This window comes from Macaca nemestrina, chromosome 17 (assembly GCF_043159975.1).
Source record: "Macaca nemestrina isolate mMacNem1 chromosome 17, mMacNem.hap1, whole genome shotgun sequence".
In the NCBI taxonomy this organism is placed as follows: Eukaryota; Metazoa; Chordata; class Mammalia; order Primates; family Cercopithecidae; genus Macaca; species Macaca nemestrina.
In genome coordinates, this window is record NC_092141.1 from 77509010 (window position 1) to 77533163 (window position 24154).

A 24154-nucleotide genomic window follows, 5' to 3' on the forward strand; every position below is an offset into this window, starting at 1 on the left:
CTGGGCATGGTGACTGGTGTCTGTAGTCCCAGCTGCTCAGAAGGCTGAGGCAGGAGAATGACGTGAACCCGGGAGGTGGAGCTTGCAGTGAGTGGAGATTGCGCCACTGCACTCCAGCCTGGGTGACAGAGTGAGACTCCATCTCTAAAAATAAAAAATAAATAAATAAATAAATAAATAAATAAATAAATAAATAAAAGAAACTTACTGTGTTATACTTCTGGAGGCCAGAAGTCCACAATCAAGGTATTTTCAGGACTTTATGCTTTCTGAAGACTCTAGGGGAGTTTCACTCTCTAGGGGAGAATCCATTCCTTGTTTCTCTTAGCTTATGGTGGTTCCAGACATCCCTTGGCTTGTGGCCGCGTCATGCTAATCTCTGCCTCTGTGGTGACCTTGTTTCTTCCTCTTCTGTTTATTCTTTCCCCTCCTATAAGGATTCTTGTGCAAGCATTGAGGACCTACCCAGATAATCCAGGATTATCTCTTCATCTCAAGATTCTTAATTGAATCATATGTGCAAAGGCCCTTTTTCCATATAGGGTAACATTCAAAGGTTCCAGGGATTTGACATGGAAATCTTTTGGGTAGGGGTGGGAGCAGGGGTGGGGAGTTTCTAACAGAATAAAACTCCCAGGCACTTCTAGATCTTTCTAAGGGTGAGGTCAGTGTCTTAGCCATTAGCCACAAAGCATACAGAAGCTACCTGCAGCTGAGTCAGAATTCCAGGAGTTATCCTTGAAATTTCTCTCTCCCTTCCCAAAATGTCCCCTGCATCACCAAACTGTGTAGATGTTATCTCCTTTAATAGCTCTTGATCTGTCCACCCCTCATATCTACCACCATCACTCTAGCCTGTCACCTGGACTTTTCCAATAGTCTTCTAACTGGAAGTTTCATCGGGACTGTCTTTGATCAGCACTCCTAACTGTAACCAGAATGATTGCTTTTTCAAAATGCAAATCTAATCCTTTAGCCTCCTGCTCAGAAGCACTCAATGTCTCTTTATTGATGTTAAATAAAAACAAGCTTCCTTAGGCCTGCACTGGCCAATATGCAACAGCTACTAGTCACATGTGACTAATTACATTTAAACTAATAAAAATTAAAGTTGCACCAGCCACACCCACCACATTTTAATTGCTAAGTAGCCACATGTAACTAGTGGCTACCTTTTTGCACAGCACAGATGATAAAACATTTTCATCATTGTGAAAAGTTCTATTGGACTCAGTGGTCTAGGTTCATGTTCTTCTACCCCAGCTACAAAGGCAATGATCTATCCACCATGGGTGCTTGGAATAGCTATTCCCTTGGCGTGGGGCACACTTTCCTCATCTTTGCCTCCTTACATCCTTCTCATTTGTCTACCAGCTCAGGCCTTCATTCCTTGGAAGTCTGCATTGGCCTCCAGACAGGTCCCACGTCTCTGTTTCTGTGTTTCATTGCATAGTATCTCTCTCCTTTATCCATGCTGCCCTTACGGTTTCACATTTGCTTGTGTTCATCCACCCCAGATACCACAAAGGTAGAGTCTATTTCTGTTTCTGCTTAACCCTTCAATCCTTAGCATCCTGAGCACATAACGGATGCTCAATAAATATATATATACATATTGAGACTGAGTCTTGCTTTGTCGCCCAGGCTGGAGTGTAGTGGCGTGATTTCTGCTCACTGCCACCCCCACCTCCCAGGTTCAAGTGATTCTCCTGCCTCAGTCTCCCAGGTAGCTGGGATTACAGGCGTCTGCCACCACACCTGGCTAATTTTTGTATTTTCAGTAGAGACAGGGTTTCACCATGTTTGTCAGGCTGGTCTTGAACGCCTGACCTCAAGTAATCTGCCCGCCTCAGCCTCCCAAAGTGCTGGGATTACAGGCGTGAGCCACCACACCTGGTCAACAGATGCTCAATAAATATTCGTTGGATGAATTAATATGCTCTTTATCTCACACCTAGTGGATGATAGCTTTAGGAGAACTACCTTCTGTATTTTTCTGGAAAGACAGCTAATGGGAACCACAAGCTCACTCAAGCCTAGTATAAGAGAAGTTGATCTGCATGCTCTCTGGATATGATATGTTTGCTATAATGTTAAAATTTCCAGAAATCCTACCTCCCATTCTTCCTTCTTTCCAACTCTGTCATCTCTTAAATTTCCTGGGGCTTTCCTGAGTTAGGATGAACTGAAATGCTAACGAGAAATAACTTCTGTCCTTTCTGCTGAAATAACTAGTCTCCCTTTGGCATCTGGCCACAAATTCTGCTCCAAAAGCAGTGATGCCAAGTCTTCTCAAGTATAGCTATTTAAATTGCATGCCACAGAGTTTATAATTTGCTAAATTCACTGGTTACTAAGCTTTTATGAGAAATGGCACTCTTTCCGTTTTGAGAGCTGATACTGAGGTCTCCTGGGGAGGAATTTGGTGATAATCCATTAAGTATTTTCTAATTATTTGAACCCCTGCACATTTCCTAGAGCTGTTCATTTCTGAGCAACATTCCTGTGTCAGATGGAGAGGTATGATGGGGTCCCCCCAGTCCCATCACCTGGGTTAGGATGGTTGACCTGCAGAGGTTTATGAAGCCCTGGTCATCGGGGCCTAGGATCCCAAACAGTGAGAGGAAAATGAGAATGGGGCTGTCAGGCACTCAGGAAAAATCTCTTTGTTGGAAACTGAATTACTGCCCATTGTGCTATACCATCAGAAGAGAAATGGAACAACAGCGAAAGGGCTGGAGCCACATATTTTCTTCTCAATTAAGTTCTAAGTTTCCTGAGGGCAAGGATCTGCCCTGGATTTCATTTGCATCCTCCTCAGTATTTGAAGGAGCACTCAGAAGTGCTATGCACACAGTAAATATTCTATAAATAACTGATTATTAGATGCTCGAACACGTTTCCTGCTGCCAAAGCTCCATCATACTCCAAAAGACTAGTATCAAAACTTGGGGAAGAAAACCCCTTGAACACAGGAATTGCACTTGAATCCTATCCATGGAGTTCTTAAAGCTGGTCTCACTCATTTAAAACATTTTCGAGAGCACTCTGTCACACAGACAATTAGAAAAGCATTATAGTGAACTTCTATAGCACTTGGCTTTTAAATTAAATCTTGCATCTGTTTGATCCATATGTCTCTTTCAGTGTTCTTATCCTTGACGTGGGTCCTAGAAAGAACATTTTCTCAAGGTTGTTTTTTTTTTCCCCCATGGCTGTGATGAGTTTGGAAGAATCCTCCTTCATACTGTTCTATTTCTCCTGTGACGTGGAAGGATTCAGGTTTTGTGAGACCTGAAGTTAATATGATCTGGAGGGCCATCTTTAAGAAAAAGAGTACAAAATTATGAATACAAAACCAGGTATGAGAGTAACTGTTTATTAGAATGAAAATGAATCAACAAACTACTGGTGCCTTGAAGGCTTTTTTTCTGAGTTATCAAACTTGTGTGGAAATATATATGTGTGTGTGTGTGTGTGTGTGTGTATGTGTGTGTATATATATACATATAATATATATAATGCAGCTGGGACTATAGGTGCCTTCCACTACAACTGGCTATTTTTTGTATTTTTTTTTTTTTCTTTTTGTAGAGACAGGGTTTCTCCATGTTCCCCAGGCTGGTCTTGAACTCCTGGGCTCAAGCCATTCACTTGCCTTGGCCTCCCAAAGTACTGGGATTACAGGTGTGAGCCACAGTGCCCAGCTGTATGTAGAAATAGTTCTTGATTGTAACCTGGCTCCCTTCTCAACTCTTCAGTGCTCAGCATCCACAGGGGAAGTGAGGGGAAGTGGGCTGAGGCTTCATCAGCTTCATGGTAAATCTGCCTCTGACAGGCAATTGTGCAATTCACAGTCCAGATGTATTTGTTGAGCACTTTCAGAGACATTAAGTCTGGGTCCTTATCCAATGGACTTTCTTGATTCTTCTAACCGGTTTCTGAGTATGAGAACATCAGAGCCGTAACACTGAGTAGGAGTGATTGGGCCAAGAAGGGCATGGGATTTGGAAATGGCTTTTTGGTGTTCACTGTTGGAATGGGCTTCATTTCTGAAACCTCAGCACTGCGTTTGTGCTGGCTGCCTGTGTTCATGATAGGATTATGCAGAACGATCAACTCTCCCCAAAATGCATCTTCAGCAGAACGAGCTGACTCATCATCAGAATTCTATGGGTTGTCATAAGCAGGCTGAAGAATTGTTTGTTTTTTCTTTTTTTAAAATTTGTTTATTTATTTTTTTGTTTTAAGAATTGTTGACTGACTTCTTCCCACTGCTCCATCTCATGGGCTCAAAAACATATTTCTCATTGCTTCCCTTTCTGTTCATCTGCCTCCTCGCCCATTTATCTCTGTGTCCTTGAGGCCAAGGGAAGTCCAACCAAAGCTCCGAGGCAATGTGAGCGGGCTGGAGCTGCAGTGATCTGCTGGATCCCGGAGTGAGCTCCCAATTGCTTCGCATTTCCCCTCCCCAAAGAGAACTGCACCCACCCTTTGGAGGCTGTCCTTCCAGCCCTGAAAGAATATCTGCTTCAGCTAGCTCATGAATCAGAGCTTGATTTTTAAGGAGCAGGTGATAGGTGGCCATGCTGCTGTATCTGTAAATCAGAGTCACCATTAGTGATGGGTTTGTGAATCTAGAAAGGGGAAAGGGTGGGAGAGACAGATCCCTCATCCCGAGTCCTGGCTCTGCCACTCACAGCTGTGTGACCTAGGGCAAGTTATCTAACCTCTCTGTGCCTCACCTCATGTGAAAAGTCAGGATAATAAATGTACCCACCTTATAGAATTTTAGTGAGAATTAAATGAGTTAAAGTTTATGTTTCTTAGTTGGTTTTTTATTGCTTATAACAAAATACCTGAAACTGAAACTGGGCAATTTATAAGAAATAACACTTCTCTCTCCTTTCCCTCCCTCCCTCCCTTCCTTCCTTCCTTTCTTCCCTTTTGCCCTTCTTCCCTTCTTCTCTTCTTCCTTTCAGCGGAGTTTGGCTCTTGTCACCCAAGCTGGAGTGCAATGGTGTGATCTTGGCTCACTGCAACCTCTGCTTCCTGGGTTGAAGTGGTTCTCCTGCCTCAGCCTCCCAAGTAGCTGGGAGTACAGGTGCCAGCCACCATGCCCAGTCCAGCTAATTTTTTTGGTATTTTTAGTAGATACAGAGTTTCACCATGTTGACCAGGCTGGTCTTGAACTTCTGACCTCAGGTGATCCACCTGCATCGGCCTCCCAAAGTGCTAGGATTACAGGCATGAGCCACCACACCTAGCCACATTTATTTCTTACAGTTTTAGAGGCTGGGAAGTCCAAGGTTGAGGGGCATATCTGATGAGAGCCTTCTTGTTGGTGGGAACTCTCTCTAGAGTTCTTTTTTTTGGGGGGACAGGGTCTCACTCTGTCACTCAGGCTGGAGTGCAGTGGTGCTACCATGGCTCATTGCAGCCTCAACCTTCCAGGCCCAAGTGATCCTCCCACCTCAGCCTCCCAAGTAACGGGGACCACAGGCGTGTGGCACCATGCCCGGCTAATTTTTTTATTTTTGTAGAGACAGGGTCTCCCTATGTTGTCCAGGCTGTTCTCAAACTCCTAGGCTTAAGTGATCCTCTGGAGAGTTCTGAGGTGGCACAGGGCATCACATGGCGAGGGGGCTGAGTGTACTAGCTCTGGTTCCCTTTCCTCTTCTTATAGTATCACGAGACCTGCTCCCATGATAACCTGTTAATCTATTAATCCATGGATCCATAAATGAGTTAATCCATTTGTGACAGTAGAGCCCTCATAACTCAATCACCTCTTAAGGACCCCACTTCTCAATATTGCTACATTGGAGATTAAGTTTTAACATGAATTTTGGAGAAGACAAGCATTCAAACCATAGCATCATGTGAGTTATTGTTACTATGACTTCTGGGACTCTGTATTGGTAACTCGATCCTTCGCAAAGGGGAAGGAGCACTGTGAAGAATTATTTCCAACTCCTGCTTAATTTCCCAGTTACCTGAATTCTGCTTACCAAGGCGAAGTCAAGAGCTCTATTTGGCATTCCCTAGGATGGTCCCTGGGGTAGGCTGAATAATGATGAATAAAGAGATCTGTGTCTTAATCTCTGGGACTTGTACATACCCTATGTGTCCAGATGGGCTGGCAGATATGAATAAAGTAAGACTCTTGAGATGATCCTGGCTTATTTGGCTGGGCCCTACATGTAATGACAAGAACCCTTAGAAAACAGGTACATAGAGAAGAAGAGAAAAGAGGATGAGGTGATATGACCACAGAGGCAGAGACTGGCATGAGGTGGCCACTAGTCAACAGGTACAATGATTATGTATCAATATGTTTTTAAAAAAGAAATTCCTGGAGTCACCAGAAGCTGAAAGAGATAAGAAATGGATTCTCCCCTAGAGCCTCAGGAGGGAACACAGCCTTGCATGCATCTTGAGCTTGGACTTCTGGCCTCCAGAAATGTAAGAGAATAAATTTATGTTGTTTTAGGCCACTCAGTTTGTGTGTTTTGGTGGCTTTTATATATATATACAAGCAGGCCAGGCACGGTGGCTCATGCCTGTAATCCTAGCACTTTGAGAGGCCAAGGCAGGAGGATGGCTTGAGGCCAAGAGTTCAAGACCAACCTGGCCAACACAGACCCTGTCTTCACTTTACATATATATATACATACACACACACACACACACACTATATATATATATTATACTATGTGTATATATACACACGCACACATACAATCAGCCATTGATGTAACCAATGGAAACCACCAGGTAGGGCGTGGTGTTTAGGCATTGCTGCTGTTTCTGAGAACCAAGTCCAAAGGGCGCCCCCTAAGAATGGCCTTTCCCTTGCCCAGGAGCTAACCCCGGGGAAGTGGATGGTGTTAGGCTGGAGAGAGGTTCTTGCTTCTTCATCTCATCCCGAATTCTGAAACTTGGCTGCATGCTAAGCCCTTTAAATAGGTCTGGCCAGCCAATGGGACTAGCTCCCATAAGAGCACAAAAGCCCAGTGCTCAGCCAGCTCCAAATTCGTGGTGCCATGGTCCTCTCTGGCTCTCTAGACCCTGCCCCCATACCTGCCTCAAGCACTCTTTGCTTTGATCCCCTGCACCCTTGCACGTAATAATCGTCACCATTTCTGGAGCCCTGGCTCTGTGCCAGCACCTTTTATGAGGACTTCGCATGTGCTGGCTCATGACTCTTCACAGCAGCCCCGTAAGACAGGTCCATTCTTAGCCCATTTTACACATGAGGAAACTGACAGAAGTCAGGAAACTGACTTGAGCTAGCTAGCTCAAGATCAACTCCCTGGTGAGTGGCAGGCACAGTGCAGTGATTCGGACCTGGCTAACTGGCTTCCTAGGCCAAGCTTTTCATCATGACCCTATATGCTGACCGCATCATGGTCCACTTGGCACCTCCTGGCTCCTCATGCTGCCCTGAGCCCAAGGCTCCCTTTTGACTGTCCCAGCCTCCTCCCCAGGAAGAGAGAACTGTAAGTCCATAAATGCTGTGACGGTGCTCAGTCTGGGCAGGGAGATCCTCACTGTAGACATCTTTCAGATACCTGGTAGGGGGGTATCACAGAAAATCTTAGTTACATGTAGTCAGGGACCTAGGGACAAAGCGACTTGCTTAACTGATGAGGCAATCTGAGAAAAAAATTAGGAATCAAAATATGATTGTTTCAAATGGTTTTATCAAAGTGGCTAGACTTGCCCTGTTGACTTTGCTCAGCCCTGTTGATTTTGGATAGCCTAACAGATCTGAGTCAAAATGGCCCCAGACTGAGCTAGCTGCCTACGGCAGGCCAGGAGGGACATTCCAGGAGCTGGGACTCTGGCTATAGTGAAAAATCTGCTTCTCTACCCTCACAACAACAGACTCCCCGGAGAAGAATGAAAGAATGATCCCTCATCTAAGAGTCCCCAGAGTCGAGTCAGGGAACTAGCAGATGTCTTCTATCTGGGCCAAGTTTCCCAGATTTCTTGTTTTGGCTATAGAGCTAAGATCCAAAACATCTAGCTCCACACAAATAAACTTAGAAAGAGCTGCAAACGGTAACCACTCTGCGGGAGTGGCCATGTGCACAAAGACAATCAAGGCTCGCAGAAGTCCTGCCATGAAGTCTCCTGCTCAGAGGGCATCTCTTAAACCATTTCCTTACATAGCACACACCAGTTCCTCTCTATTCCGTACGGCACACGACACATTTTGGGAAACATGAAATATTAACGCTGGACTGCGGAGCTCCTCAACCTAATTGTGATGTGATGATTCACACAGCACAGCGGCCTTGCAGCTGCAGAATCTCCCTTTAGGCAGAACTGTTTCCTCCCTGCTGTAGACCAGCGGTTCGCCACTGGGGGAGATTTTACTCCTCAGGGGACATTTGGCAATGTTTGGAGACATATTTGGTTGTCATAGTTGGTGGGGAGAGTGCTGATGGCTGTTCTAAACATTCTCCAATGCAAGGAACAGCTCTGCACGAGATAAAATTCTCTGGCCCCAAATGTCAGTAATGCTGAGTTAGAAATCCTGGGCTAGAGCCATAGAATAATGAGCAAATAAAGCACTTAATCCTCTGATGATGGCCTGAAAATTGCTATGATGGATTTTTGGACTCTGTGTAATTTAATATTTTCCATAGACAGCATAAAAGCGTTCCTCAGAGCCTCTCCACTCCTTCTTTAGCTTCTGCACAGCAAAATATTAAAAATGTTACTTAATTGTTTAAATAAAACCAATTTGAGTCAGCAAGCATTTAGTTGTCAGACTTCTACCAACCTAACAAGCGTATTGATAAAACACTAACACATGTGTTAGTTGTAAAAGATGCAATATTGATTCATTTAAATGTTATAATTGTGGTTCTTTTCAATCTTCCAACTGTGTAATCCTAAAATAAACAAATATATGTTTCACATACCATACACACACACACACACACACACACACAAACACACACTCTATTTGCAAGTGACACTGGATAGACAGGTGTCCTTTCTTTCCTCTACCACTTTCCTGAAAGCAAAAAGAAGAAATGTGGCGTAAAGGCAATAATACTCTGAGCAATACCAAGACAAAGCAGGAGCTTTAAAAATCCACCCCTGGGTCCTCTAATAATCAAAGGTTTACCAGAACATATTTATTTTCAAAAGTGTCTGAATTCTGCCTTACTGCCTATCGTACAGGCATGGGCATTTGAAAGGGAGCTGGATTTGAATGTTGAGGAATCTGCATGTAGGTGGGTACAACAGGGGGTTAGGCTGGGGCACATATTTTCATGGTTCATAAGCAAATTTCCTTGTGGTTCACTCAGATTAAATTCCTTCAAGTCCTTGGCCTGTGAGCTAGTGCTAATTTGCGTGGTATTATTTTTCCACCTGATCTGGAAACTGAGAGCATGATTGCAATGTTGGCCTCCTTTCCTCCTCAGCATATGATCAGTCACCCATGTGGGAGGATAATTTATTGAGATATTAATGTGTTTTTTGTTCTTCCGGAATTTTACCCACCCTTGTTCTCAGAAGATAGCTGGGCTTTTGTGTTCCTTGCCTCAGAGGGTGTTTAGGATCCAGGACCAAGCGGAAGTTTAGACAGGTAGCCAGGCTTCTTTAACTCCTTCCCCAGGGTTTTTTTAAAAAAGAGTCTAGGCTCGGCTTGGCGCGGTGGCTAACACCTGTAATCCCAGCACTTTGGGAGGCCAAGGAGGGCGGATCACGAGGTCAAGACATCGAGACCATCCTGGTGAACATGGTGAAACCCCGTCTCTACTAAAAATACAAAAAAAAAAAAAAAAAAAAAAAATTAGCTGGGCGTACTGGCGGGCGCCTGTAGTCCCAGCTACTCAGGAGGCTGAGGCAGCAGAATTGCTTGAACCCAGGAGGTGGAGGTTGCAATGAGCCGAGATTGCGCCACGGCACTCCAGCCTGGTGACAGAGTGAGACTCTGTTTCAAAAAAAAAAAAAAATCTAGGGTCTGTGAAGGCATCTGCTAGGCAGGGGGGGTTTAACAGAGAATGTGAAAGTGCATAAAGAAGCACAGAATTTTGGGGAAGCATGAAGAGACTCCAAGGTTGGGAAAAGAAAGTTGGCTGGGGTCCTGTGTCTGGCCTGTTTCTTGGAGGTGACCCAATGTGCTGGGGAGCGGTTAGGTGTGTGCAGAGAAAGACTCATTTTAGGCACCAGGAACCCAGCCTCAGCCAATAATCCTGTGCTTGAACTTGATGCAGAACCAACGGTGCCACCCACCTGCACGAGACCAGGTGATGGAACATGGACTACGAGTCCCCCTCAAATGTTGTGCTCCGAGAGGCCCTAGGACATTGACCCAACATGAGGGGCTTGGGGTAAGGAGCTCCTGTGATGACTCAGACTAAATTTCTAGCCAACCAAACAGAAAAGAGGGCCTAGAGTCTAAGGTGACTGGACTTTTGAGAAATAAAACAATGCTATGTTATTTTCACTTTTGAGTTTGTAGAGCAAAATCCATCTGAATTCATTCACCTATTGAGTGAGAGTAGGGTAGGTTCTGCTAGAGTAACAACTTAATCCTGAAATCTGAGTGGCTTATCAAAACAAGAGCTTATCTCTCGCTCATGCTACTTGTCTCACGAAGGTCAGTAGGGATTCTGCTCCACACACTGACTCAAGGATCCAGCTTGATGAACACACCAAGATCCCAACAAATGGTCTTCACAGTCATCAGGGCAAGAAAAGAGAGGAATGGGAAGATGAAGTGCCAGCTCTCCAGTGCTTTGGCAGGAAGCGACGCAGGTCACATCAACTGATAACCCACTGGCCAGGACTAGTCGCATGACCCCATCTAACTGCTGGGGGCTGGAACACACGGGAGAACAAGTGGACTTTGGTGAACAGTAAATGCCTCTGCCACAGCCTCTTGGTACTTATCGAGCATAGGATGTGTCGTTTGATTTAATACTATTAATAATCTGCATTTGCATAAATCTCATTATAAAGGCATTTTAGGTTCTTTCCATTTATTATCTTATTCTCCTCTCCTCAAGCTCTTAAAGAAACTAAGGTCCACAAAGTGGAAGTAACAACATAATAAGTGGAAAGGAGGACTAAAAGCCAGGGTTGTGACCTGAGCTTTTTCTGCTCTTCACATTGGCTGCAGAGAAAAGAAACGAATGCTTTGTCAATAATTTAATTTGAATTTCCTTGGAGCCTTGTTAAAGATCATGCTGGTGGTGGGTGGGGAGAGACACAGAACCTAATTAACTGTTTGCTGTTGAGAAAGCAATGACTGTACCAAGATTTTGCTGAGATTTTTGCGAAATGGGCTGGTTTCCCGACACAAACTCATTCCCTTCCCGTTAAAATACAATTGCTTCCTCTTCTGGGAGCTGGTTTTATGCTATGTTGCAATGGACCCCTTGTTTCCACTCCAGCTAAATGGGTCCTTAACCTCATCCTGACCTCATAGACCCACAGCCCTGGCTCAGCACTTGAGTAAAACCTGCCCAGAGAGGGGCTTGGGGCTTCTGAGCTGGAGTGGCCCTGAACTGGAGGGGACTTGAATGAGAAGGGGCATATCATGGATTGTCCCAGGGTGGAAACCACGTGGACTTCTGCCCTGGTGAGCAAAAATCAGACTCGAGAGGAACCAGTGTCCCAAAATGGGCCTGCAGTGTGAATGAGGAAAATAGCTAACTACCTCTTAACGTGGCACTCACACGGGGCCAGGCAGTTTTAAGCACTGTGCCCTTTTAACTCATTTAACCCCCATAGAAACTCCTTATAAGGTCAGTATTATTATTATCACCGCCGTTGTAAACATATGGGAACCAGATATAGGCAGCACAAATGACACCTCCAAGGTGGCACTGCTAGTACGAGGCAGCGTTGCAATGGGACCCGAGTATGACATCCGAATATGATTTTATCCCCCTGATTAGGATAATTATTTTATCCCCCTGATTAGGAAAACCAAAAAACTTTATTATAAAAATTTTAAAAAATGGTGCATAAGGATGGATGAGTAGGATAATTTTTAAAACGTCTGATGCTTATTGCCAACTTGCCCTCCAGAAAGGCAAAGCAACGTACACTCCCAGAGCAGGGGACTGGGAGTAATTCGGCCTCCATAATCGCTGGGCCCTGATGCAAAGGGGTGTACTGTGATAACACTGCCCGCTAAGCCTCCCGGACACAAATCTCATCTCAAATTTGTTTCCAGGACCGAGGCTCAGGCATGAAATAAAGTTAAACTCAGTGTTGAGTTTCAGCTCTGGAGTTGAAAAGGTATCTCTGAAATGCAGTTTCTTCCTTTCTTTCTCTTTTTGAGACAGAGTCTCACTCTGTTGCCCAGGCTGGAGTTCAGTGGCGTGATCTCGGCTCACAGCAGCCTCCGCCCCCCGGATTTAAGTGATTCTCCTGCCTCAGCCTCCTGAGTAGCTGGGACTACAGGCGCGCACCACCATGCCTGGCTAATTTTTGTATTTTAAGTAGAGACGGGGTTTCACCATGCTGGCCAGGATAGTCTCGATCTCCTGACCTCGCGATCTGCCTGCCTTGGCCTCCCAAAGTGCTGGGATTACAGGCATGAGCCACCGTGCCCAGCCAAAGCCCAGTTTCTTGTGTAACCTACCCTGTCTGAGCTACTTTCTTCATCTGAGAATGAGGATAAGGACTGTACCTACTTACGGAGTTGTTGCAGGGACTAAATGTGTGGTGTGTGAAGTGGTCAGCACCGTGCTTAACATAGAATAAGTGCTGCACAAGTGTCACCTGCCATCGAAGTCTCACCGAGTCACCAGAGGCACGGTTTGAAGGGAAGGTCTCCAGGGAGCAGAGATTAGCCTGTTTAACTAGTTTAGTAAATGCTTTAGTAAAAGAAAAAGAGTTGTTCCTAGAATCAGCAGAATTCCTGTCATTTCAAGGAAAGTCATTGAGAAACATGGGTTCAGCAGTTTGCACTGAGAAGGGTGTGTATGTAGGAGGGGAAGGGGGGCAGAGTTTCCAAAATAAGTAGATTGGTTGTGTTCTGTGTTTTCTTCCCATTTGCAAGCATTAGGGAATTGAAGTCGAAGTGACGGAGGAGAGATCGATGTGTGTGTTTTGTCTCTCTAGAAGCATGAGAGACAGCTAAGTCAAGCGAGGGCGATGGCTGGGCTGGAAGCACTGGTGCCTTTCCCTGGCAACGGGAGGCCACAAAAGCCATTCCTTCCTTCTCATCAACCCAAACATCAAACATAAATGGATAAGGCTGCGTATTGATGAGTATCAGATAAGCTGTAAGGAGGAATATTAAAGCATAATCAACTAGCAGTGGTCCTTTATCTGCTTGATGATCAGTGCTGTAGGGAACCAGGCACCCTGCTTAGTGCATTCTGTACGTGACCTGACTCCATCTTCCCAGCCACCTCTTGGGGTCCACATTACATCCCACTTTATAGACCAGGAAACTGAGGCTTGGAGGAAATGAGCCTTGGCCCTAATAGCACTTATGTGGAAAAGCCAGGATATTTTCTTTCTTTCTTTTTTTTTTTTTTTTGAGACAGAGTCTCACTCTGTAGCCCAGGCTGGATGGAGTGTAGTGGCATGACCTAGGCTCACTGCAACCTCCGTCTCCCGGGTCCCGGTTCAAGCAATTCTCCTACCTCAGCCTCCTGAGTAGCTGGGATTACAGGCACACACCACGAGGCCCAGCTGATTTTTTAAAACTTTTAGGAGAGACAGAGTTTCACCATGTTGGCCAGGCTGGTCTTGAACTCCTGACCTCGTGATCCGCCCACCTCAGCCTCCCAAAGTGCTGGGGTTAGAGCCAGGATTTAAACCCAGAGTTGCCTGACTGCCAAGTTTCTCTTAGCCATTCATTTACCAAACATTTATTGAGTGCCTACCATATACAAACAGCATTTTAGATACCTGGGTTACAATGATGAAGACACAAAGAAGCCTCCATCTTTCTATTAGTTTTCTGTTGGGGCCCTAACAAATTACCACAAACTTAGTGGCTTAAATAACAAAAAATTTATTATCTCAGTTCTGGAGTCTGAGAGTTTGGAACCAAGGTATCAATAGGACTGTGCTCCTTCTGGGGACTCTAGGGGAAAGCGCCTTCTTTGCTGCTTCTGCCTTCTGGTGGCTATTGGTGTTCCTCAGCCTGTGACCACCTCACTCAACTCTCGGCCTTCGTGGTCACATTGCCGCCTCCTCTTCTGTGTCTAATCTCCTTCTGCCTTCCTTGTATAAGGACACTTGACATGGAACTTAGGAGTCACTGGGTAAGTCAGAATGATCTCCTCATCTCAAGAGTCTTAATTATATCTGTAAAGACCTGTTTTTTAACCATATAAGATGATAGTCGGCCGGGTGCGGTGGCTCACACCTGTAATTCCAGCACTTTGGGAGGCCAAGGCAGGTGGATCATGAGGTCAGGAGATCGAGACCATCCTGGCTAACATGGTGAAACCCCATCTCTACTAAAAAATACAAAAAATTAGCCGGGCGTGGTGGCAGGCACCTATAGTCCCAGCTACTTGAGAGGCTGAGGCAGGAGAATGGTGTGAACCAGGAGGTGGAGATCGTGCCACTACACACCAGCCTGGGCGACAGAGTGAGACTCCATTTTAGAAAAAAAAAAGATGATAGTCACAGGTTCTGGGGATTAGAACATGAATATCATTTGGGGAGCCATTATTTGGCCTACCTCAAGGGCCATCCTAAGGAATGTAAAATAGAGCCACCACTCAAACCAATCCAACCCTTGAAGAGTTTAAGATCTGGCCGGGCGTGGTGGCTCACGCCTGTATTCTCAGCACTTTGGGAGGATGAGGCGGGTGGATCACTTGAGGCCAGGAGTTTGAGACTAGCGTGACCAACATGGTGAAACCCTGCCTCTACTAAAAATAGAAAAATTAGCCGGGCATGGTGGCGCATCCCAGCTACTTGGGAGGCTGAGGCAGGAGAATCGCTTGAATCCAGGAGGTGGAGGTTGCAGTGAGCCAAGATCGTGCCACTGCACTCCAGACCGGGAGGCAGAGAGAGACTCCATCTCAAAAAAACAAAAACCAAGAAACAAAAAGCTTAAGATCTAATGAGGCTATACACTAAGCAAATCAATACACAAAAAGGCATTAAGTGGCGTTAAGAGCGCAGCTGAAAATAAAACAGGGCTTGGTAAGGACAACATCTGGGACCCCTGTGGGTCAGCAGGACAGGAAATTTCTCTCTGAGTGGGCAGTTTTGAAAGTAGACCCAAAGGACAAGAAGAAGCCTGCTGATCATCTTCACATCTTCAGTAGGGCCTGAGCATTCTGGTTCATCAGCTTGTTAATTTGTACCTTAATGAGTAAATAATGCTTTTGGATGAGTTGGGCATAGCATCTCCTGCCAGGAGAGTGAGGAAGAAGCATTTTCTTATATGCAAATAAAATGGCTTTAATATCATAAACTGCAAGCAGCCTTAACAGACCACTGTCTTCACAACTGCCAAAAAGAGCTGCTGCAGAGCAACTGCTATAAATCCTAGCTCATCATATTTGGCTGACTTCCCTTGCCTTTTAATGATTTGATAGCTAATAACAGAATAGGATGTCGTCTCATTCAGTTATCTGGGGTGTACATTTTGCAATGAGTTAAACCCAGAGAGGCCACTGGTAAGTTATGCTGATTAAGTTAAGCATTCAATGATTGCTTTATTGATGTTTTTTAATACCTAAGGTAGGCATTTGGTTACAGTCTCTTGGAATATTTTCCAGCCAAACATTTTGCAGCCACATTCCATGGCATGTGGCTTTGAGGTATTGATTACCCGCTGGCTCACCTGTCACAGCAGATTCAAAGGTATGTGTGAGGGGAATCTAGGCTGGCCCTTAGACCTGTGGCTTTCCTGTAGACAGAGGTCAGCGGCTTTGAGTTCACTTGCCTATCCTGTTTGACTCCACGATCTCAGAAGGAGTCTTTTGTTCCTACCTCCAAGTTCAGTTAATTGGCAAGTCTGTTTCTCTGTACTGAATGACAGCCCTGAAAACCTGCACTTGAGGTGTTTCTGAAAGTTTTATCCTAAATGCACTGCCACTCGATGTCAATGAAAAGCCCTGCTAAAAAAAAATCCAGGTTCATGGAGGGCTGCCCATCGAACATGCCTGCTGCCCTTTCTTCTGGAGCCTCTGCAATTTAAATTCTCTTCTGAGATGAGACAAGAAAGCAGGCTTGATCACCATGACCGCGAATGGGTGGGGTGGTTCCTGGGACATGATTTTGGAATTTGCAGTGGGGCACAGTGCTAGCGGAAGGACTCACTAAGAGCCATCACTGGGTAATTCCCCTATGGATGTGATGGAAAGTGCTAGCCCTGACACCACACAGTGTCCTCTCTTGGAGGAGGTGAGGTGAGAAGGACAAGGAAAGTATTTCTCTGCCTAGTCACTACCAGGAATTACTGTGCCCTTCTTGGGTCACTGGCTACTTTTTACCTTATAGACATGGTTGGTGGCTCCTCACCACCAAGCAGAGCTGGCGCTGTGGTAGGAAGGTTCTCGTGGCAAGTGTTCTGAGAAGTTCCTCACTCTTGGCCCCACTGGTCTTGTGTATCCTTCTTTTTCCTTGGACACCCTTTCCTAACTATTTTATATTGTGATATATCAGAATTATTTTGTGATTTATCTAAAAGGTTAACTCTTGGATATAGATATAGGTATAGATAATCTACTAGGTAATCTTTTATCTAAAAGATCAATTTTTTTTTACAAGAGTGAAAATAAAATGGTAATTGCATAGCCTTTGTATTTGTCATGGAATATGATTCAAGTGGGCTGAATGGCCCCCCAAAAGATAATCCCTGGAACCTGTGAATGTGACTTTATTTGGAAAAAGAGTGCAGATTTCACTAAATTAAGGATCTTGAGCTGAGATCATCTTGGATCATTTAGGTGGACCTGATAGCCAGTGGCAAGTGTTCTTATAGGAAAAAGACCCACATAAAAGAGGAGAAGACACAGACAGACAAAGACAGAAGAGGAGGAGGCAACATGATCATGGAGGCGGAGATGGGAGTGATGCATCCAGAAGCCAATGAAAGCTAGCAGCCACTGGAGGTTGGAAGAGGCAAAGAACAGATTCTCCTCTCAAGTCTGGATGGTGTGCTGCTCTTCTGGCACCTTCATTTCAGATTTCTATCCTCTAGAACTGTAAATACTACATTTCTGTTGTTTTAGGCCACCCACAGTGGCTTAAACAGTGACAATTTGTTACAGCAGCCCAAACAAATATAATCACCAAATTCCCTTTCAGACCTTGCTCAGGCAATGCTAAGAGATCTGATGGTTCAAAACTTGACTTCCAACTTTCTTTTTTTTCCTTTTGAGAAAGAATCTCATTCCGTCATCCAGGCTGGAATGCAGTGGTGTGATCTCATTCACTGCAGAATCAGGGGTTAAATAAGTGGTTCTTGTTTTAAGTCACTAAGTATTGTGATGGTTTGTTATACAGCAAAAGCTAACAGTACACAGTGCCTAAAAGATACTCTCTTAGGTTCAAGTGGTAGAAGCATTGTCAAAGTCATGGAAAGGAATTATCAAAGACCAATACCATGTTCTTACTAGTGATAATAGTTTGGAGTTAGGGGCAAGGGGAGCAGGAGGCTTGGGTTTGGGCACATCAATTTTGGAGACAGGAAGAAAGTGTACTCTATTTTCAAATATTGCAAATCAGTGGTTTAAAAAAAACTTCTAGAAGTGGCAGCTTCTTTTCAAAAGAAATATTATACAGAACCCCCAAAGTATAAAACAGACAGAGTGTGTGATATAAATCTAACTTATGTGGTCAAATATATAAAATTATTTAAAAATTAATCAATGAGAACAAGAAGGATAATAGGATTACTAATGCAAGTATTCAAAATTGGATGTAAGGGGAGACAGGAATAATCTTTTTATATTTTATTTATTTATTTTTTTGAGACAGAGTCTTGCTCTGTCACCCAGGTTGGAGTGCAGTAGTGTGACCTCGGCTCACTGCAAGCTCCACCTCCCGGGTTCACGCCATGGAGACAGGAATATTCTTATTTTAGCACCTAATCTATTTCTATATATTATTGTGGTAGCAGAGTATTGAAAATTCTGATAAACATCTGTAAGTAGTTGCAGCAGGAAACAGCTTTTAACAGCTCACTTTGCAATCTCAGGATACTCCTCAATTAAACAGAGATGAGAGGAGAAGCCATCTGTCAGCACAGTTACTGGAGGCAGGATCATAATGACGCATAACACAATTGGATGTAGGTTTTCTTAAATTATATAAAAATTACCTTAAAGTGTATTTTTGCAAAGTGAAAATTTAATCAATTATCTGCAGAAACTGTGAAGCACCTCCCAGAAGTTCATGAAGCACACTTGGAAAATTGTCTGATATTTCATTAGGGTAGACTTTGAAGAGGAAATTCGGAAGATGTGCAAAGCTTGGGAAACAGAGTTGCAAGGGGGCCTCAGGGGCCACAGACTCCCCCTCTTCCTTTCAAAAGCAGGAACTGAGGCCTGGGGAAGAAAACGCTTTTCTCATGACTTACACACAGGTATTTTCACTACCAGTTGAGATCTTTTTTCAGGAGAAAGAGACATGAACCCGTGAAGGCGCTGGGTCCCCATCAATTTCTTTTTTACGCTCTCACAAAAAGACTAAAGCCGCTTTAAAAGAGTGCCCAAATAAAAGATTCCTATTTCCTTGGGAAGATTTTAATAGTTGGTATAAAAAGTCTGCACATGTGAATTTATGATTGAATTTGCTTTTTAAAAGTCCTATTAAAACCTTAGAGCAGCAGCCATAGGAGTCAGTGACTGTAACAGACACAAGTTGTGAAACTTTCTGGTATCATGTTAGTCACTACAGTCCCTCCACCACCCTGTCAGTCCGCATTTCCAGCTTGGTTTGGGGGAACTGCTCTTCCCTACTCTGAGCCACGTGTTTCCAATGACTCCGCCTCCCTGGCATCAGTGATTGCTTGGAGGGTGGGCATCAGCCTCCATCTGGGCCAACTGTAGCCCTCTGAAGCCTGGCTGTATTCCCAGACCTGGCCAAAGAGCATCTTTGCCCAGGATCTTTCTTTCTGGAAATTGGAGAAACCTTCTCTCTCTAGTTCCAAGGCTTTGGGGACTTGCGCCACAGGAAGGGATGAAGATAAGCAGATAAACTATGGTAAGAGAGAGTAGGGACAAAGACAAAGAGTCCAAGGACTTTTTTTTTTTTTTGAGATGGAGTCTTGCTCTGTTGCCCAGCCTGGAGTGCAATGGCGCAATCTCGGATCACTGCAAGCTCTGTCTGCCGGGTTCACACCATTCTCCTACCTCAGCCTCCTGAGTAGCTGGGACTACAGGTGCCTGCCACTACACCTGGCTAGTTTTTTTGTATTTTCACAGAGAGGGGGCTTCATTGGGTTAGCCAAGATGGTCTTGATCTCCTTACCTCGTGATCCGCCTGCCTTGGCCCCCCAAAGTGTTGGGATTACAGGCGTGAGCCACTGCACCCAACCCCAAGCGTGTCTGGAATTTGTGGGTTCTTGGTCTCCCCGACTTCAAGAATGAAGCCACAGACCCTTGCCATGAGTGTTACAGTTCTTAAAAATGGTGGGTCCGGAGTTTGTTTCTTCTGATGGGTTCGTGGTCTCACTGCCTTCAGGAATGAAGCTGCAGAACTTCGTGGTGAGTGTTACGGTTCATAAAGATGGTGCCTCCAGAGTTGTTCCTTCCTCCCAGTGGGGTCGTGGTCTGACTTCAGGAGTGGAACTGCAGACTTTCGCAGTGAATGTCACAGCTCATTGTTACAAATGGTAAAGGTGGTGCGGACCCAAAGAGTGAGCAGAAGCAAGATTTATTGCAAAGAGCCAAACAACACAGCTTCGCAGGCCCGAAAGGGACTCCAGTGAGTTGCCCCTGCTGGCGTGGGTGCCCAGCTTTTATTCCCTTAGTTGGCCCCACCCACATCCTGCTGATTGGTCCATTTTACCGAGAGCTGATTGGTCCACTTTACAGAGTGCTGATTGGTTTGTTTCCAAACCTTTAGCTAGACACAGAGTGCTGATTGGTGCATTTACAGTCCTCTAGCTAGACAGAAAAGTTCTCCAAGTCCCCTACTGGATTAGCTAGACACAGAGTGCTGATTGGTGCATTTACAATTCTTTAGACAGAAAAGTTCTCCAAGTCCCCACCTGACCCAGAAGCCCAGCGGGGCTTCTCCTCTCAGGAGAACTCTTTTTAATGCTGTGAGGGCAGTTCCTCCTGCCCTTACTAAGGTTTGGTGACTGAGTCTCTACACTTCCTTTTCTTCCTACAGTGAGTTTGAATTGAGTTTTTGTCACATGAAACTGCAGAATGCCTATGAATGTGGGGAATACTTAAAATATATAATAACTTATTGGCTAGTGATAGAGACAGGAGACAGCTAAGGGTCCTGGGCGAAACCCCACCTTCAAGCCTAAAACTGCCTGAAGGTTGAACAACCGGACTGCTGGTCCCGGCAGAAGCCCTCCTCTTCCCAGCTGATATTTTTCTGAATCACACTGGCCTGCGCCTGCGCACTGGGAGGATGGGGGGTGGAGCCTCGGGAAGTTCACCCCGTTTGCAGTGGAGAGGAGCGTGGTGTCTCCTGTTCCTGTGTGGTGACCTAGGATTCGATTTGTGAGGCGGGAAACTTGCTAGCAGGACTCTCGCTCTGCTGAGAGGTATCTGTCCTTTTTCCTTTTTGCCCAGTAAATTCCGTTTTCCTCACCCTTCTATGTGTCCGTGAGCCTAATCTTTCCTGGTCGTGTGAGAAGAGCCCGGTTTTAGCTGAACTAAGGAGAAAGTTGTGTAACACTAGGAAAATGAACATAGATGCAGATTTTGCATGAAGCTTAAGGGAGAACTGGACCTCACCACCTGGACTCAGTGGGATCCAATGACCCCAGTTACAAAACTTCTGCAATGAAACTGGTTAACAAGGGGCTGGATTTGATTATGGAATTGAGGTTGGTCAGTCTAACTTTTCTCCTATGTCTGAGTGCTCAGGTCTCCATGGAATGTGAAAATAAGCAGCTACTGGTTGTGCATAATTCTGAGCTATGAATTAACTATGAATGGGGTTAAAAAAAGTGCATGAGCTAGCTGTGGAGGCAGAAAGACATATTTTCCCTATGGGATTTATGACTATTCAGCCACTGAAGAAAATCAATCAGAATTATAAAAAATTCCATTTCAACTGGTGAAACTGAGGCCCTGTAAGGACACTTGGATTGGCCAGGAGAGACAGTCTGTCCCTCCGTATATATTCCATTTTGGTTGGCATCATCAAAAATATTTACCTACAACCTATGGAGCTCAACCCAGGTGTTGACAATTGAAGGCAAATCTGAGAGCTGCGTTTCACTTGCCAGGGCTGAACAGCTCTGTTTTTCTTCAGTGGACATCTTTCCTATCCCATCAACCTCTCCCAAGCTTTTAACAAATCTCATCTCTTTCCACGCCACCTTGTTTTTCATGATCCAGCTTCTCAGTCCATGTACCCTGTGCCAACACTTCTTAAATTTCTCTTTTACTTTCCATATTTTGCTGAATTTTATGACAGGCTCTTGGGTTCTTAGGAACAGTACTCCTCTACTATGCCGTGTTCCCTGGGGCCTCTTAAATTTATTATCTGGCTTATTGCTAGTGAATTCAATAAAACAGGCTTTTCCCTGGGACTTGACTTTGCCTCTTGCTCAAGCCCGAGTCTACTGGCTGCCCCCAGTGCTTGGTCTCCAAAGCCAGGCTGCAGGAATTGAAAGTCAGGGATGCTGCCATCTCCACAGCACTTCAAACTCAGTTCTGTCCTGGTTTCACATTTCAACTATAGGATGTTCTGCCAAGTGACAGGGCACAAAAAGAGCTAAGCCTCTTTTCTGTACTGTGGTTTTCATTAAGCGCATATGTGTGTGCTTGCCTATAATAACAGGTAAGAACTTATGCCTAGTAACTTCTGTTCTGCTACAGCTGCAGCTGTTTAGAATGTTATCCCTACTTGGCTTTTGGCCATATGCAAGCCTACTTCAGCAGAATCCGCAGGCTCTCATCAGCCTCTAGCTTAATGAATAATTACAAAAAATACAGGTCAGCACCTGCCAAGGAGGCAGAGCAGGGATAGCTTTGGCGAAGTCAAGGTCTCTGTGTTTCCCATTTTTCTTTAATGCAAGACTTCTTGGCTGCTCTTCCTCAGAAAGCACAGGAAGCTGAAGAAATTCCCTCTTTTCTTGGCAAATGATGCTTTCTCAACGTTCCTTCATGGCTTTTTTTTTGACATTGATTTTATTTAGGCTACGGCAATAAGAAGAGCACTTCACATCCAAATTTCAGAATGTCTCAGCAGGGTGGTTTTGCTCTAGACTTCTACAGGGAGGAGTAGACAAGTGGGATGATTTTACAGTTGGAATTGTTTTTGTTCAAGGCTATTTTCAAAGAAGATAATAGGCCATTGACTAACAGCCCCCAAATCCTAGTGTCATCTGTTTCCAATGATTTGTTCCACAGATATTTACTCTGGCTCTGAAACAGCTATAAAGAGTGACCAGGGCAAGCTGGGGGCTTTTCATGCCAAGGGCAAGTGACCATTCCTTCTCACATGAAGCTCCAGACAGCTTCCATGAAGTCACAGCTGGACATAGTGGACAATCAAAAATAATATGGTATATATGGAGAGGATGTATATAGTCAGAGAGGGACCACAGTGGGGAGGGGTATTCAGAAAAGCCTTCGCAAAGGAGGAAAAGCTGGGATGTCTGGGCATCAAAGGACATAGGGTGGTGGAACTGGTGGTTAAGCGTATGGATTCTGAAGCCAGACCCTTTGGGTATAAACCCTGCCTGTGGTTTTCTAGCTGCCTGACTTTGGGCAGGTTATATAACCTTCTGGTTTCCAGTTTCCTCTGTAAAATGAAGTAAATAGCAGTACTGTATTTGTCTTCTACTGCTATATAACAGAGTACCACAAACCTAGTAACTTAAAACAACACTCATTAATTAGCTCACAGTTTTGTAGGTCAGATCTCCAGCTTGGTGTGGCTGTCCCCTTTGCACAGGGACTTAGCTGAATTTAAGGTGGTGTCTAGGTTGATTTCTCATCTGGAGGTTCTGGGGAAAATAATGTGCTTCCAAGCTCATTCTTGGGGTGGTGGCAGAATTCATTTCCTTGTGGCTGTAGGACTGTAGTCTCTGTTTCCCTGCTGGCTGTCAGCTGGGGCCAATCTTAGCCTAAAGGTCGCTGCTATCCCTTGCCACATGGCCTCTCCATCTTCAATCAGCAATGGCTCATCAAATCCTTATTCTACTTTGAATCTCTCGCTTCCTCTCCTTTGATCAGCCCAAGAAAACTCTGCTTTAAATGGTTCATGGATTAGGTCACGCTAACCAGATAATCTCCATATCCCAAGGGTAACTGGTATGGGGCCTTAATTACATCTGTAAAATCCCTTGTTAGCAGTACCCATATTAGCAGTGGGCTGAACAACTAGGTGAGGTGTGTATGCCAGGGCTGGAAATCTTAGAAGGCTGTCTTGGAATTCCATCTACCACATGCACCTATTTCTACAGAGGTTCTGAGGCTTAAAATAAGTGTATGTAACGTGCCTGGCACATAACAAGCATGTTGCAGGTAGGAGCATTTGCATGCAAAAAATTCGCCACTGGGGTTCTCAGGATTGGTGAGAACTTGGTTGTGGTGAAAGAAGATTGTTGCTGGGAACAGTGGAACGGTCTCTGGTTCTAGCTGAAGGGCTTCATTTTGATCTGTTTGGAAGCAGGAGTGCCTAAACCACTAAAATAATATCTTTTCCAAAACTAGTCCAGCAAGGCTCTAATTGGGAGAAATGGGAAATGGAAGTCAGGCTCCCCACTCCCTCTGCTAACCACACACGGGCCGTGGCTGAGGTCCATTTCCAAATCACAGGAGGCCACTTCCTGTCTTAGCCTAGCATCCTTGGCGGGAGAATCCAACAAGGGGCCAAGGCCCTGTTGACTCTGGGAGAGAAGCAGATGGCCACCATCCATGAGTAAGAACCTGGACTTTCATCTAGCCTGCGGGTTGAACTGCCTGCTCACAAGAAATCTAGGTTCAGAGCGTTCTAGGGCAGGCACAAAATAAGCAGGACAGAGATAAAAAGATGGGGGTAAGAATGA

The 24154-nt window shown here is 44.9% G+C and overlaps 1 protein-coding gene and 1 long non-coding RNA gene across 3 annotated transcripts in view; one reads left to right on the top strand and one right to left on the bottom strand.

The window, feature by feature from the left end:
• LOC105469050 (FAM20A golgi associated secretory pathway pseudokinase) overlaps window positions 1-24154 on the bottom strand; it is a 62197-nt gene that overhangs the window by 32569 nt on the left and 5474 nt on the right. The gene's annotated exons all lie outside the window — the stretch shown is intronic.
• On the top strand, window positions 7362-10807 carry LOC139359674 (uncharacterized). Its single transcript, XR_011615961.1, has 3 exons — window positions 7362-7502; window positions 10242-10358; window positions 10628-10807. It is a non-coding gene; the product is annotated as an uncharacterized lncRNA (long non-coding RNA).